We start from the raw sequence: 16,367 nt of genomic DNA on the forward strand, positions 1-16,367 counted from the left end.
GATGTCTTGATCCAAGGCCAAGCGGGGGGCTGAAGATGTCCATGATCCGGATGAAGTCTTCATCCAAGCGGGAGCTGAAGAGGTCCATAATCCGACTGAAGTCTTCTATCAAGCGGCATCTTCAATCTTCTTTCTTCCGGATCCATGTTCATCCCGCCGACACGGAACATCCATCTTCACCGACGACATCCCGACGAATGACGGTTCCTTTAAGGGACGTCATCCAAGATGGCGTCCCTCGAATTCCGATTGGCTGATAGGATTCTATCAGCCAATCGGAATTAAGGTAGGAAAATTCTGATTGGCTGATGGAATCAGCCAATCAGAATCAAGTTCAATCCGATTGGCTGATCTGATCAGCCAACCAGATTGAGCTCGCATTCTATTGGCTGTTCCGATCAGCCAATCGGAATTCGAGGGACGCCATCTTGGATGACGTCCCTTAAAGGAACCGTCATTCGTCGGGAAGTCGTCGGTGAAGATGGATGTTCCGCGTCGGCGGGATGAACATGGATCCGGAAGAAAGAAGATTGAAGATGCCGCTTGATAGAAGACTTCAGTCAGATCATGGAAATCTTCAGCCCCCCGCTTGGGCTTGGATCAAGACATCGGAGGAGCTCTTCTGGATCGATCGGTGAACCCGGCGTGGTGAAGATAAGGTAGGAAGATCTTCAGGGGCTTAGTGTTAGGTTTATTTAAGGGGGGTTTGGGTTAGATTAGGGGTATGTGGGTGGTGGGTTGTAATGTTGGGGGGGTATTGTATGTGTTTTTTTTACAGGCAAAAGAGCTGAATTCTTTGGGGCATGCCCCGCAAAGGGCCCTTTTCAGGGCTGGTAAGGTAAAAGAGCTTTGAACTTTTTTAATTTAGAATAGGGTAGGGCATTTTTTTATTTTGGGGGGCTTTGTTATTTTATTAGGGGGCTTAGAGTAGGTGTAATTAGTTTAAAATTGTAATATTTTTCTAATGTTTCTAAATATTTTTTTATTTTTTGTAACTTAGTTCTTTTTATTTTTTGTACTTTAGTTAGTTTATTTCATTGTATTTATTTGTAGGTATTGTATTTAATTAATTTATTGATAGTGTAGTGTTAGGTTTAATTGTAGATAATTGTAGGTATTTTATTTAATTAATTTATTGATAGTGTAGTATTAGGTTTAATTGTAACTTAGGTTATGATTTATTTTACAGGTAATTTTGTAATTATTTTAACTAGGTAACTATTAAATAGTTATTAACTATTTAATAGCTATTGTACCTGGTTAAAATAATTACAAAGTTGCCTGTAAAATAAATATTAATCCTAAAATAGCTACAATATAATTATAATTTATATTGTAGCTATATTAGGGTTTATTTTACAGGTAAGTATTTAGCTTTAAATTGGATTCATTTATTTAATAAGAGTTAATTTATTTCTTTATTAACTATTTAATAGCTATTGTACCTGGTTAAAATAATTACAAAGTTGCCTGTAAAATAAATATTAATCCTAAAATAGCTACAATATAATTATAATTTATATTGTAGCTATATTAGGGTTTATTTTACAGGTAAGTATTTAGCTTTAAATTGGATTAATTTATTTAATAAGAGTTAATTTATTTCGTTAGATTAAAATTATATTTAATTTAGGGGGGTGTTAGTGTTAGGGTTAGACTTAGCTTTAGGGGTTAATACATTTATTATAGTAGCGGTGAGATCCGGTCGGCAGATTAGTGGTTAATTATTGTAGGTAGGTGGAGGCGACGTTGGGGGCGGCAGATTAGAGTAGGTGTAATTAGTTTAAAATTGTAATATTTTTCTAATGTTTCTAAATATTTTTTTATTTTTTGTAACTTAGTTCTTTTTATTTTTTGTACTTTAGTTAGTTTATTTCATTGTATTTATTTGTAGGTATTGTATTTAATTAATTTATTGATAGTGTAGTGTTAGGTTTAATTGTAGATAATTGTAGGTATTTTATTTAATTAATTTATTGATAGTGTAGTATTAGGTTTAATTGTAACTTAGGTTATGATTTATTTTACAGGTAATTTTGTAATTATTTTAACTAGGTAACTATTAAATAGTTATTAACTATTTAATAGCTATTGTACCTGGTTAAAATAATTACAAAGTTGCCTGTAAAATAAATATTAATCCTAAAATAGCTACAATATAATTATAATTTATATTGTAGCTATATTAGGGTTTATTTTACAGGCAAGTATTTAGCTTTAAATTGGATTCATTTATTTAATAAGAGTTAATTTATTTCTTTATTAACTATTTAATAGCTATTGTACCTGGTTAAAATAATTACAAAGTTGCCTGTAAAATAAATATTAATCCTAAAATAGCTACAATATAATTATAATTTATATTGTAGCTATATTAGGGTTTATTTTACAGGTAAGTATTTAGCTTTAAATTGGATTAATTTATTTAATAAGAGTTAATTTATTTCGTTAGATTAAAATTATATTTAATTTAGGGGGGTGTTAGTGTTAGGGTTAGACTTAGCTTTAGGGGTTAATACATTTATTATAGTAGCGGTGAGATCCGGTCGGCAGATTAGTGGTTAATTATTGTAGGTAGGTGGAGGCGACGTTGGGGGCGGCAGATTAGGGGTTAATAAATATAATATAGGGGTCGGCGGTGTTAGGGGCAGCAGATTAGGGGTACATAGGTATAATGTAGGTTGCGGCGGTGTACGGAGCGGCAGATTAGGGGTTAATAATAATATGCAGGGGTCAGCGATAGCGGGGGCGGCAGAATAGGGGTTAATAAGTGTAAGGTTAGGGGTGTTTAGACTCGGGGTACATGTTAGGGTGTTAGGTGCAGACTTAGGAAGTGTTTTCCCATAGGAAACAATGTAGCTGCGTTAGGAGCTGAACGCTGCTTTTTTGCAGGGTTTTTTTCAGCTCAAACAGCCCCATTGTTTCCTATGGGGGAATCATGCACGAGCACGTTTTTGAAGCTGGCCGCGTCCATAAGCAACGCTGGTATTGAGAGTTGCAGTGGCGGTAAATATGCTCTACGCTCCCTTTTTTGAGCCTAACGCAGCCCTTCTGTGAACTCTAAATACCAGCTGTATTTAAAAGGTGCGGGAGAAAAAAAGCCAGCGTAGCTAATGCACCCCTTTGGCCGCAGAACTCTAAATCTAGCCGAGTGTGATTACAAAGTTAAAGTGGAAAAATACCAACAATGGTATACATGCTATGCAGTGTTAACGAATGCAAATGCAAGTGCTTGGTGCGACTGAACACATTATTCAGCTTACTGCCGTTAGTAATATACCTTGATAGTGTTTATAGATTACAATCAAAGTTCCAGTTTACTTAGGTAATTTATTCACATTAGTTAGAGCAGTGATTTTTAACCTTTTTTTGCCATGGCACACTTTTCTACATTAAAAAATCATGTGGCACACCACCATCCCAAAATTTGTCAGATGGGTTACTATATTATTAGTAACAAATGTGCTTGTAACGCTGTCATAGATATAGGGTATTCAACTTCATCAGGTAAGCTCTACTTTAATTCACAACTATCATATATATTGTTGCTGACACAAGAGTTATGTGAAACCTAATTTCTGTGGGTGCTTCCTAAATACAAATATCGGTGTGAATGATATTACCCCTTATCCAATTCTTATATATCTAGATAGCCCATAGTATGTTTGTAACTCATAAACTTTCTATATATATGTACCGCAGATAAATATATCCTGTACTCTGATTCAATGCTTACAAGTTTAGGTAATTACACTGGCTTTTGAATAGGGAAATGCCGTAAGTCTTAGGTTTCTGGGTTATTCTATTCCAGAAGGATTCTGTTATTAGGTACACAAGTGAGACAGTATTAATATGAATAGCTCTATAATACTAAGTTGAACAACTGGTACCTACTGCCTGCAATTAAATAACTGATACCACAAAGCTATGGCTGCTGTCAGCGTAATAATCAACTTATATTGCCCCAACTACTGCCACGAAAATATTTTCCCGTTCTGCTAACAAATTGTTAATTATATAGTCTTAGTATCAGCTACCCGTCGAGCATAATATAGGTCAAAGTTTTGTAGCTATGTTATCGGGTTCGTTATTCCCCAAGTCATCTGCTAATTAAAAGTTTAGCTTACAGCTTAACAACTAAGCCCTGACATGTTTCGCCACCATCGTGGCTTTCTCAAAGGGTACAGGCACGCGTTCGGCGTGGTCTTTTAAAGACCCTCCTTCCTCCCCTTTGAATGACGTCATAGCCAATCGTGATTGGAGATGCTATGAACCAATCCCAATGACTTTCGCTAGTAAAGGGAATGTAATCTTATTGCTCATTGGAGGATTTGTCGGTTTCCAGCTCTAACCTCTTATTGAATATTATTTACTAACTTAAATCTTATAGTTAGTATCGATTGTTGAGATCTATCAGCATCAAGAATTCCATCCACATACTGCCCATATATAACGATGACTTCAAATGTCTAGCAGTGCATACCCTATGATGGAATCATCATTGTATATAATAAGGGAAATTAAGTGTGTATGCAGGTCCACTGATGGAATATATATGTGGATTTACAAAGGTAGTTTATTGCTTAAATATCTGCTGTTTGTCCATGAATAGCAGATCTTGTTTAGGAAATATTATCCAATATTATAAATCTTTATATGGATAATCCAATGATAGTGTGCTGCCTGGATAAACACTTTCTTATTCCTTGCAATATTAGGATATGCCCTAGGCATAATAATTCTAACATTAGGGTTGTGGGCCCAGAAATAATAATTCTGAAATTAGGGTTGTGGATGACTTTTGGGGGATCCCGGTATATATCATGTACCTGGTTGGTAACTCTATAATTAATGAGTCACTTCGATTTATTGTGACCTTTGAATAAAATCTATGCTTAAATGACTATACTTCCACTAATACAAGGGTAATGGTTTGTATATAAACTGATTGGGATATCCATAGTGCAGTCCAGTAAGGTTTTCAACGTGAACTTGTGACAATCTAAAAAACGAAAGAAATAGTGAGGAAAAATCTAACTTGCAAAACCCGTGAGTAGAATTGAAACAGTGAAAAAATGGATATACTACGCTGTGGCTGTAATCATAATAAAATTTAATAAAAAGTAAAAAGTGATATGTTAATCTGGTGTATGGTGGACGAGAGATGATAAGTAAAATATTACACATACCTAATATTGGTGAGATCACTCTAAGATCTGTGTGAAATATTGTGGCATGGCGTGACGTGTGCATACGTAATGCAACAACTAATTTATCTTGTGCTTACACTTACTATTCAGTACTTCGTGTTTACTGGACAGGTGCTAAACCTGTTAAATTAAATCCATTCCTTACTGTGATTATTCAATGGTAATCATACATATCTATTCTTGTGATAGGAGTATTGCTCCCATTTCTGGGGGGTTAAAGTGTATTATGCCCAGTTAATTTGTAGATGTTATCTACATAGAAGTATAGTATATATTCGCTAGGTACTAATTGGTAATTATTGATATATACACATAACAAGAAATTGTATTTAACCATAATTCATTCTATTGGATTCACTTTGGACTGATCATAATTCTTTCACGTCCAGTGGTTATCCTAACTGGAGTTTGATTGGATTTTGATGTACATTTCTATTCTCAATGCTCCATATATAACCTGTGGGGTTTTGCTCTATTCTTCTATTTATAGGTATGAAACAAAATTATTATGTTCATTTAACCCATTTGGTTGAATAGCATTTAAAAAATAGATCCACCTGCTTTCATATTGTAGTAGTAATTTTTCTTTATCTCCACCTCTTATGTCAAAATTAATTTTTTGTACACCAAAGCATTGGAGGTGGTTGGTTTTACCCTGATGGAATTTGTAAAAATGTTGTGCCACTAATGTGATAGTTTTTTTGTTCTGTAAGTCCTTAGCCGCATTTTTGATATTGCGTACATGTTCCTGCAACCGAGTATGCAGTTTACGTGTCGTCATCCCAGCGTAAACTTTCGGGCAACTACATCTTAAGACATATATTACTCCCATGGTTTTGCAGCTGATAAAAGATTTGATATGATGAATCTTGTTGAATCTGTCTTTCACTGTAGTCGTCTTTTTCAGAAATTTGCAGCTTGTGCAGGAACCGCAGGCATATGATCCATTAGGTATATTGCTTCTCTTTGTCTTTTTCTTTTTTTGAACAAACTAAGGAGATCTTTTAAATTCTTTGTCCTTCTGTAGCTCACCTCTATTTTGGGCCCTATTATTTTTTCCCATATATTGTCAGATTATAGAATATGCCAATGTTTTTTGATGATTTTGATTATGTCTTGGCTCTGGGCATTGTATGTTAATACAAGTCTTGTTTTCCCGTCCTTTTGTCATAATTTTGGTTTTAATAGATCCTGTCGATTGGTAATTTTTGCTGTATATTTTGCTTTTTTGATAGAGGCTCTGCTGTACCCTCTCTGGCTGAGACGGCTGGCTACTTCTTTTTTGATACAATTCATCTTCCAAACAATTCCTCCTGGTCCTTAGGAATTCACCCACTGGAAGGGATTTTATTGTGCATGGAGCATGAGCACTTGTACTAAATAGTATTGTGTTGGTGGCCGTCTCTTTTCTAAACAGATCTGTACCAAGCATCCCATTTGCTTTCTTGAACACTCTTAAATCTAAGAATGTTATTTCTGTTTGGCTGCATTCGTATGTTAGTTTGATATTGAGGTTGTTTTTATTTGGGATGTCAAGGAATCTGTTTAGTGTATCTTTCGGTCCCTCCCATATCATCAGAATATCATCTATGTATCTCAGCCAGAGAGGGATATATTTAGTGAATTTGTCATTATCTGCTGAGAAGACTGTATTATGTTCCCACCAGCCTAAGAATAGTTTGTCGTAAGTGGGCGCACAGGCGGTTCCCATAGCCGTTCCTCTACACTGCAAATAAAATTGGTTATTGAACACGAAGTAGTTCTTTTTGAGTATGAATTCTAATAATTTTAGAATAAAAGTATTGTGGTTTTGATCCTCTTCCTTCGTCATGTTCAAATAATATTGTACTGCCTCAAGGCCCAGATCATGAATGCTTGTGTAGACGGCTTCTACATCGGCAGTTACAAGCCACACAGAAGGTCCGAGTTGGATATCTTGGAGTTGTTAAGCTGTAAGCTAAACTTTTAATTAGCAGATGACTTGGGGAATAAATAACCCGATAACATAGCTACAAAACTTTGACCTATATTATGCTCGGCGGGTAGCTGATACTAAGACTATATAATTAACAATTTGTTAGCAAAACGGGGAAAATATTTTCATGGCAGTAGTTGGGGCAATATAAGTTGATTATTACGCTGACAGCAGCCATAGCTTTGTGGTATCAGTTATTTAATTGCAGGCAGTAGGTACCAGTTGCTCAACTTAGTATTATAGAGCTATTCATATTAATACTGTCTCACTTGTGTACCTAATAACAGAATCCTTCTGGAATAGAATAACCCAGAGACCTAAGACTTACGGCATTTCCCTATTCAAAAGCCAGTGTAATTACCTAAACTTGTAAGCATTGAATCAGAGTACAGGATATATTTATCTGTGGCACATATATATATATAGAAAGTTTATGAGTTACAAACATACTAGGGGCTATCTAGATATATAAGAATTGGATAAGGGGTAATATCATTCACACCGATATTTGTATTTAGGAAGCACCCACAGAAATTAGGTTTCACATAACTCTTGTGTCAGCAACAATATATATGATAGTTGTGAATTAAAGTAGAGCTTACCTGATGAAGTTGAATACCCTATATCTATGACAGCGTTACGAGCACATTTGTTACTAATAATATAGTAACCCATCTGACACCTGGCTCTCTAACTAATGTGAATAAATTACCTAAGTAAACTGGAACTTTGATTGTAATCTATAAACACTATCAAGGTATATTACTAACGACAGTAAGCTGAATAATGTGTTCAGTCGCACCAAGCACTTGCATTTACATTCGTTAACACTGCATAGCATGTATCCCATTGTTGGTATTTTTCCACTTTAACTTAGTAATCACACTATTAGTAGAAGTCTGTATTACTATTAATATTAGTAAAAGTTTTACTATAATGCATGTTAAAAACTTGCTGCAAAATAAACAAGATATAAGTACACTCAGGTTTATTTAACTTACAAGAATTAACCCATTATAAGGCTATATTGCAAACACTAATACAAGCCTCCCTAATACAAAAATTGGCTTTATGAACATTTGCATCAGCCTAAACACGTATAATAACCGTGTGTTTTATTATAGAATTCAAGGAGGACTGGAATATTCTTTGTAATCAGCATAGTAACAGATGTATCAATGACATCAATAGCAACTTTCAATTAAAAAGAGAATACAGGGGGGCGGAGCCTACAGTTGCAGAGACAGGACGTGTTTTGTGGGAGCTCCTGATTCCACTGCAGTGTTTCACACAATATTTTATTGTTTTTATTTACAAAAGTTTCTAACCCTGTAGATGGGGGCCGGAGGGATACTACAAGATTCAAGAAATTGACAGTCCTGGGGGAAACTCTCTGGATTGACCGCTCTGTCTATGTTTTGCAGCTAGGCCTCAAGGCTGCCGCATCTATAGCGTGTCTGGCAGTTTTTGGAGCCGGGGCTTTCGCATATTCCCCCCCCTGGGAGACTGGGGTTACGAGTAGTACTACTTACTACACAACATTCAGTGCATAGCCACTGCTAATTCTAAAAGAAACAAAAGGAGAATAACCTGATACATATCTCCTGACACTGGAAATACTACAATCTAAAGGGAAAAGAGACATAACGTATCTGCACAGAACTCACGCACTGTTCTTTCAATATGGCGCTGGAACCTAAACTGATCGGCCGAGACGTTACAGCCATTCTGGAATCCCACTTCAGTAAGCTGTGCACAATGCTGGGTGGGGAATTTGCCTCCCTAAAAGGCATATGTGCAAGATTTAAGGGAGAGTTGCATGTGCCGCAGGAGTTACAAGCCAAATCCCTAAGGCACCCGATCCAAACGCCTGCTGGGATTTTAACTACCAAGCACCCGCTAAGCTCACTCCATGCTGAAAACTTCCCAAACAGTGACATAACCACTGTGTGTCAGCCGCCCGGCGAACTGATGGGGAACCCGATTAGTTTGGAGAAGAGACCCACATCCCTAAATGGAGTCGAGAGGAGGGGGGAGAACGCTGCGGAGGATTTTATGAGGTCGGCATCGCAGCAGAGTGTGAGCTGCAGCCTAGACCCACAAGCAATCTTACTGTCCGGTATCATCAAGGGACCTGTTTTCAACACTTGCGACCAGAAACCGGCAAATATACACTTCCAGCCATGTTTCACTACTCCGGAGGTTCCAGCTGTGACCTATGGGTCTCCCTCACGAGAGACAGCTTCGCATGGGAAGGTACTTACGCTGATGAGGCTTAGCAGTGAAGGCTGCATTTTTCAAACTTCTGGAAGGAGATTAATTAAAGTTACGTTCCTAACCCCTCTGCAGCGTTACCCCTACTTGCTCACTATCATGCCGGTAAGACTTTATATCTCTTTCACCATGAGGGGGGGACATCGACTAAATATGCTGGTACGACTATTTATTTCACCAGGGAGAGTGGGCATAGGCTAGAGAGCCGGTACTAGCTGTTACTCTCTTTCTGTAAGGGGAAAGAAGGTATGAAGTGTGTAAAAGAAGATGCCCCTTGCAAACTCTTGATGCTGCCCGCTGAGCCTCATAATGGAGCTACCCCATTAACCTGAAAACTCTATACCAGGGGCTCTAATGCGTGGCCGTAATTTATGGCTATCTGATCCCTAATCACCTTGATTCTTAAATGGGTCTGCTCTAGAGTTGTCATCTGGACTTTTCTGAGACTGTATCGAGTGGAGTCATCGGCAACTGTATGTGCCGAGATACCATGAGCAAACTATCTTATTTGGTTCTAAGGGATAGCTGGACTCTCCTTAAGTTAAGGATCTTATACAGAGACTGTATTAAAATAGTTGGTTTTGTATGTTTTTTGCTGCCTAAAGTCTAAGCACTTAACTGTGATGATTCTTGTCATATGGGGGATTGATACGCTTGAAAACTTGGGTGCGGTAGCATAGGTCTCATATATATATGTATATATATGTATGTGTATATATATATGTATATATACACACTACCTTGGGGATGTCCAACTAGATAAGAAATAAAAATGTTGTTCCTTGTGCACTTGAGGTTTCGGGATGGTTCATATGGCAACGTTGTTTAATAGTGTTTACCTTAATTTTTATGCACCTAAACTCCCATAGCTCCATAAGCACAATAGGTGGCTAGAGTAAAGCAGACTATAAATCAATTTACACTCTCAGATTGAGCCCAAAGATCAGCTTGCATGAATGAGAAGTCTGTCATTCACAGGGGGTTACCCATTACTTTTCTAAACTGCAGCATTGAAAGCTTTATATTTTCTACTTTATTTTATCAAGCCATAATAGGGAGTTTTGTAAATCTATACTACAATTGTTTAATGGTTAATAGACTGTGTCAAGGCATTAAGTTTATATATCAGGTCTAGCTCTGGTCCCAGCGTTGGGACCATAACTTACTTATATCACACTTGTAATGTTCTTTTATGTAAGATATTGATTTCCTTTGTCCTTATATTATCATATCTCCTGGACTTTAACTAATTCACTTGAAAGGTCCAAGAGTGACCTAACATATCAAATATGGAGCAGACAAATGAGGTCTTTAAATCAAACTATTTTCAATTGGTGTGATCAGAAGATATTATCTTGTATGTTATCTATAACTGTTGTATGTTTTTTGTCCTTAATAAAAAATTAAAAAAAAAAAAAATAAAAAAAAAAAAAAAAAAAAAAAAGAGAATACAACAGTGTATCAGCTATTTAAACCTTTATTCAAGAACACTCAGTTGCTGTAGAATATAAGGAGGATTGGATCTTCCTTCTCATCCAGCTCTGCAATAGATGTATCAATAATACTAACAGCTACTGTTTGCCTAATACATGATATCAAAAGTAAGAACACAGTAGTATACTAACTATTGGAACTCCCATTAAAGAGTAGTTGGTTGCCTCAACAGACTTGAATACTACATATTAGGTGGATGGCACACCTTAGGAATCCTAAGGTACCATACACTATTTCCTCACGGTGGGAACATATTCTGGACTAGGGATCATTCTTCCTAGGTTTATGAATTAAAAACAGCAATAACACTTTACGTCAAAAACACACTGCACACGATACTCCCCATTTCATCTGTGTTTTTAATTTAAGTATTTATGTTTGTTCTTGGACTATTATTTTAATATAAATCTTAATAAAGGTTAAATTTTAATTTATTATGGCTCAGACCGCCCCTCTCCACACCTGAGAACCTGTGTTCCTACTTAGAGCCCCCCTATCTCAGGCAAGAGTGCTTCCTAAGTGTACAATATTTTCAATCCTAGGATTGAAATTTCCTTCTCTTTTTGTGAAACTACAAAGTACACAGCACCAGACTCTACCAGTATTTGTAAAGAGATTCATACAATCTCAATTGACCACAGAGTATCCTGAGTTGATTCAATAGTAGTGCCATTAGTTTTGTTTCTTTCTTGTGTTGAGTTTAAAAATCTTGTAATTATGTTTTTATTTTCTGTAATTTAGTGTTTGTTTTAGTGTTTGTTTTTTTCGTACTTTAGTTTATTTTATTTAATTGTAGTTAGTTTATGTAATTAATTTAATGATAGTGTAGTGTTAGGTGGAATTGTAATTTAGGTTAGGATTTATTTTACAGGTAAATTTGTAGTTATTTTAACTAGGTAGCTATTAAATAGTTAATAACTATTTAATAACTATTTTACCTAGTTAAAATAAATACAAAGTTGCCTGTAAAATAAAAATAAATCCGAAGCTAGCTACAAATGTAACTATTAGTTATATTTTAGCGTTTATTTTATAGGTATTTAGTTTTAAATAGGATTAATTTATTTAATTGTAGTAATTTTATTTCGTTTTATTTAAATTATATTTAAGTTAGAGGGGGGTTAGACTTAGGGTTAGACTTAGGTTTAGGGGTTAATAAATTTAATATAGTAGCGGCGACATTGGGGAGGCAGATTAGGGGTTAATAAATGTAGATAGGTGTCGGCGATGTTAGGGATGGCAGATTAGGGGTTAATAAAATGTAACTAATGTTTGCGAGGTGGGAGTGCTGCAGTTTAGGGGTTAATATATTTATTACAGTGGCGGCGGTCAGCAGATTAGGGGTTAAAAACTTTATTTAAGTGTTTGCGATGTGGGGGGGCCTCGGTTTAGGGGTTAATAGGTAGTTTATGGGTGTTAGTGTACTTTTTAGCACTTTAGTTAAGAGTTTTATTTTACGGCGTTAGCCCATAAAACTATTAACTACTGACTTTTAAATGCCGTAGGAGTCTGGACAGGAGAGGGTCTACCGCTCACTTCTTCCAAGACTCGTAATACTGGCGTTAGGCAAATCCCATGGAAAAGATAGGATACGCAATTGACGAAAGGGGATTTGCTGTAAGCTCGAGTTGCGGAAGAAAAGTGAGCGGTATACCTGTACCTGTCAGACTCGTAATACCAGCGGGCGTTAAAAAGCAGCGTTGGACCTCTCAACGCTGCTTTTTAAGGCTAACGCAAGACTCGTAATCTAGCAGTTTGTCTTTTGTTTCTTTTCTGTTCATGAAAAATTTGTTGTCATATCATGATTATTACTAGAAACCCAAAAGTTCTCAGCCAGATGGGAGAAATATTCTCCTTTAGTTTTGATGTCTCATTTAACCCTTCCTGACACATAAAGTGGAAACTGTATTGTTGGTTTGTTTTTTGTCATTTTTCTTTTTAATTATATTTTTATTTTTAGCCAACTGTACCCAGAGTCCAAAGAGGGGAAGTAGGAAATGTTGACAAACTTGCCTAACCTAGCTCCTTATAAAGAAAACTATTATGGGTAGAGACACTCAAAAAGACCTCATTATTCTTACCCAAAACACAAAAGGTTTTTTTTTTGTTGTTTTTTTTTTGTTGTTTTTTTTTGTTTAAATAGTTTTTTATTGAGGTTTATGATAAAATGACATGCAAATACAAATACAAGCGAAACTCATGTAACAACGGGAAACATCATCATACAATAAGAGCTCAGTAGCTATCAGTTACAGGTCACTAGTAGCATATTTATACAATAGTTTCCAATGACAGGATAAAAGTAGACAATATTATGTCATGCGTAGAGTTCCAAAATTAGGCAAACCTCATACATTTTTTTACTTTTGTAGCACTTAACACAATGGTTCATTAACAGTCAATAGACAACGATATATAATATAGACATAAATTAACGAGTTGTTTATTAATATCAAGCGAGAAAAAGAGCAACTCAGAAATGTATAGCAAGTAGTATAAGGAAAGGGAAGAGGGGAAGGAAGGGAAAGACAAAAAAAAAAAAAGGGGGGGGGAGGGGGAAGGGTGGAGGGTGAGAGGGGTAGGTGAGGGGTGACTCCCACCTCTGGTTCTAATTGTCCCTATATCTTTGAATCTCTACAGGTAAACACAAAAGGTTTAAACTGCCCAAATAAACGTAGAATGGCTATACTAGACTTACAAAGGAAGGGAGGACATATTCTTATGTTACAAGAGACGCATTTCAAGACTAAACATATACCTAAATTTTTCTCATCGAATTATCCACAACACTTCCACAGCTCTAACTCTTCCAAGAAAATAAATGGTGTTAATATATTAATACATAAATCCATTCCTTTCACTAAAACACATGTAGAACACGATAGAGACGGGAGATTCTTTTGCATCACAGGTCTCCTTTTTGGCAAACCAATTACACTAGTGAATGTATACACTCCAAATAAATTTCAAAGCAAATGTATTAATTCTATTACCAATACCATCATTGCCCACACTAAAGGCGCCTTGATTCTGGCAGGTGACCTTAACATCCCTCTTAACCCCTTAATTGATTGCACCAACCCAGATACAAGACATAAAGTACCCAATATTCAAAACATCTGGCAAAATCTTAAATTGCTAGGGATCCATGACACATGGAGATACTTAAATCCTCAAAGGAAAGATTTTACCTTTTTCTCAAATCCAAATAGATGCTACTCTAGACTAGATTATATTTTTGTGGATCATTTGGTCCTTTCCTATTTGAAAGCAGCTGACATCTCACATGCCACCTGGTCAGATCATTCACTAGCCTCTTGTAGGATTACCTGGCCCTCAGCCCCTTTTAAAACTTTTCAATGGAGAATGGATGAGTCACTACTAAAAGGGAAAAAAACTGGTAAAAATCTTAGATAAACAAATAAAATTCCGATTATCCTAGTATGTGAAGGTATAATCTAGATTTTATTAAAGACACAGAGACGAGTATTTTTTTTATGCATTACTCTTTCTTTACTACTCAATGCAGCCTTTTAAAGAACAAGATATATAAGATAATATAACATACACATAATAAGAACATAACATAGACTTATTATAGTGAGAAAAAACAGCCAATCAGCACAGAGCATAGACTATAAACAGAGCACCCAATTAGCATACTTCCTCTTTCTAGTTGATGCTCAAAAGGAATAAAATATTAAACATCATAAGAAAACCAAAAAGTCCAAAACAACAGAGGGTAATAAATGCCAACTTCTTGTAGAAATGATGGACGAAATCCCATATAAGATAACGTAGATGTCCAGGATTCAGTGAATGAAGGTTGAGATTTCTGAATTGACGGGAAGAATCCAGAGGATGAGAAAGGATTGGATTCACATGGATACTGTTAAAAAATATAAGAGTTAGTAACATATAATGACGGTTATTAGGGTGGGAAAAAACACCATTATCTATGTGAGGAGGGAAAATACTCGTCTCTGTGTCTTTAATAAAATCTAGATTATACCTTCACATACTAGGATAATCGGAATTTTATTACAAGACCAGAGACTCCTATTTTTATGCAAGTTTAAAGTAGTTAGGAGAATAAATTAAGCGAGGCATGTTGAATGGGTCTGAAATAAAATTGTTTGAAGATGGAATCTGAAGACCAGTCTGCAGCATTTAAAATCTGTTGGAGAGGAGCCGCTTTTAAAAAGGCTTTCGAAGCAGCGGAACCTCTGACAGAATGAGCTGTGAAAGAAATGTTAATACCGGCTTCTTTCATGACCCATTTAACCCACCTAGCGATAGAGGTAGAAGTGATAGGAGCATAGGGGGGAACAAAAGAAATAAGCAGTTGATTATGGATAGGTTTCCTAAATATCAGAGTTCTAGATTCGTATGACTTTAAGCATTCGACCACACACAAAGAGGGTTCAGAAGACAGATAAGGATAAAAGATGGAAGTAGATAAAGTTTTTGTTCTGCGAGAAAGGAAGAAGGTGACTCCTTCAGGGGAGAAACGTTTAGAGTTCCAATCTAATGCTTTTACATCCGATACCCTTCTGAAAGAAATAAGGCATAGAAGGGTAGCGAGTTTAGCGGAAAGTTGTTTTAGAGTCAACAAGTTATTGGCTGGCCAGGATTTGAAAAGAGAGAAAACTAAGTCTACATCCCAGAAAAATTCGTGTTTGGGAACAGGAGGACGTTTTAATCTAATGGCTTTAAGAACTCTACAAACTAAAGGGTGTTTACCGATAGGTGAATTATTGATTAGACTATGTCTGGCAGAGATAGCCGATCTATGGACATTAATTGTTCTGTAAGCAAGGCCTGAATCAAAGAGATGTGACAGATAATTAATGATTTCAGTTAAATCCGCAGAAAAGGGATCCAAATCCCTTTGCAAGCACCAGCTAGACCATTTTGACCATGCGGCAAAATAACATCTGCGGGTACCTGGAGCCCAAGAGTCTTGAATGAGGGATCTAGCTCTCTCCGAAAGGCCTCGGAGAGACCAGGGTCCCCTGAAATTGTCCAAGCTATCAGAAAAAGAGAGCCTTGGAGAATTAGACTGTGAAATTCGCCCTCCGGATTGACTAATAGGTGAGGAAGTGGAGGAAGAAGAATTGGAAGACTGGTGGACATCTCCAAGAGGGAGGGATACCAAGATTGGGTTGGCCAAAGGGGAGTCACTATAGTTAGACATAGGAGATCCCTGCGGACTGTTGAAATTGTCCTCGGGATCATAGAGAAAGGAGGGAAGGCATAAGCTTTCTTGGGGGGCCATGGTTGCAGGAAAGCATCTATGGCCGCAGCTTCTGGATCTGGGCGCCAGCTGAAGTATGGATAAATCTGGAAGTTGGTCCTGGATGCAAAAAGATCCAGGCAAAAGGGACCTCTGAGAGATTGGAGGATTAAAAACA

Source organism: Bombina bombina, chromosome 2 (assembly GCF_027579735.1).
Source record: "Bombina bombina isolate aBomBom1 chromosome 2, aBomBom1.pri, whole genome shotgun sequence".
Taxonomy (NCBI): domain Eukaryota; kingdom Metazoa; phylum Chordata; class Amphibia; order Anura; family Bombinatoridae; genus Bombina; species Bombina bombina.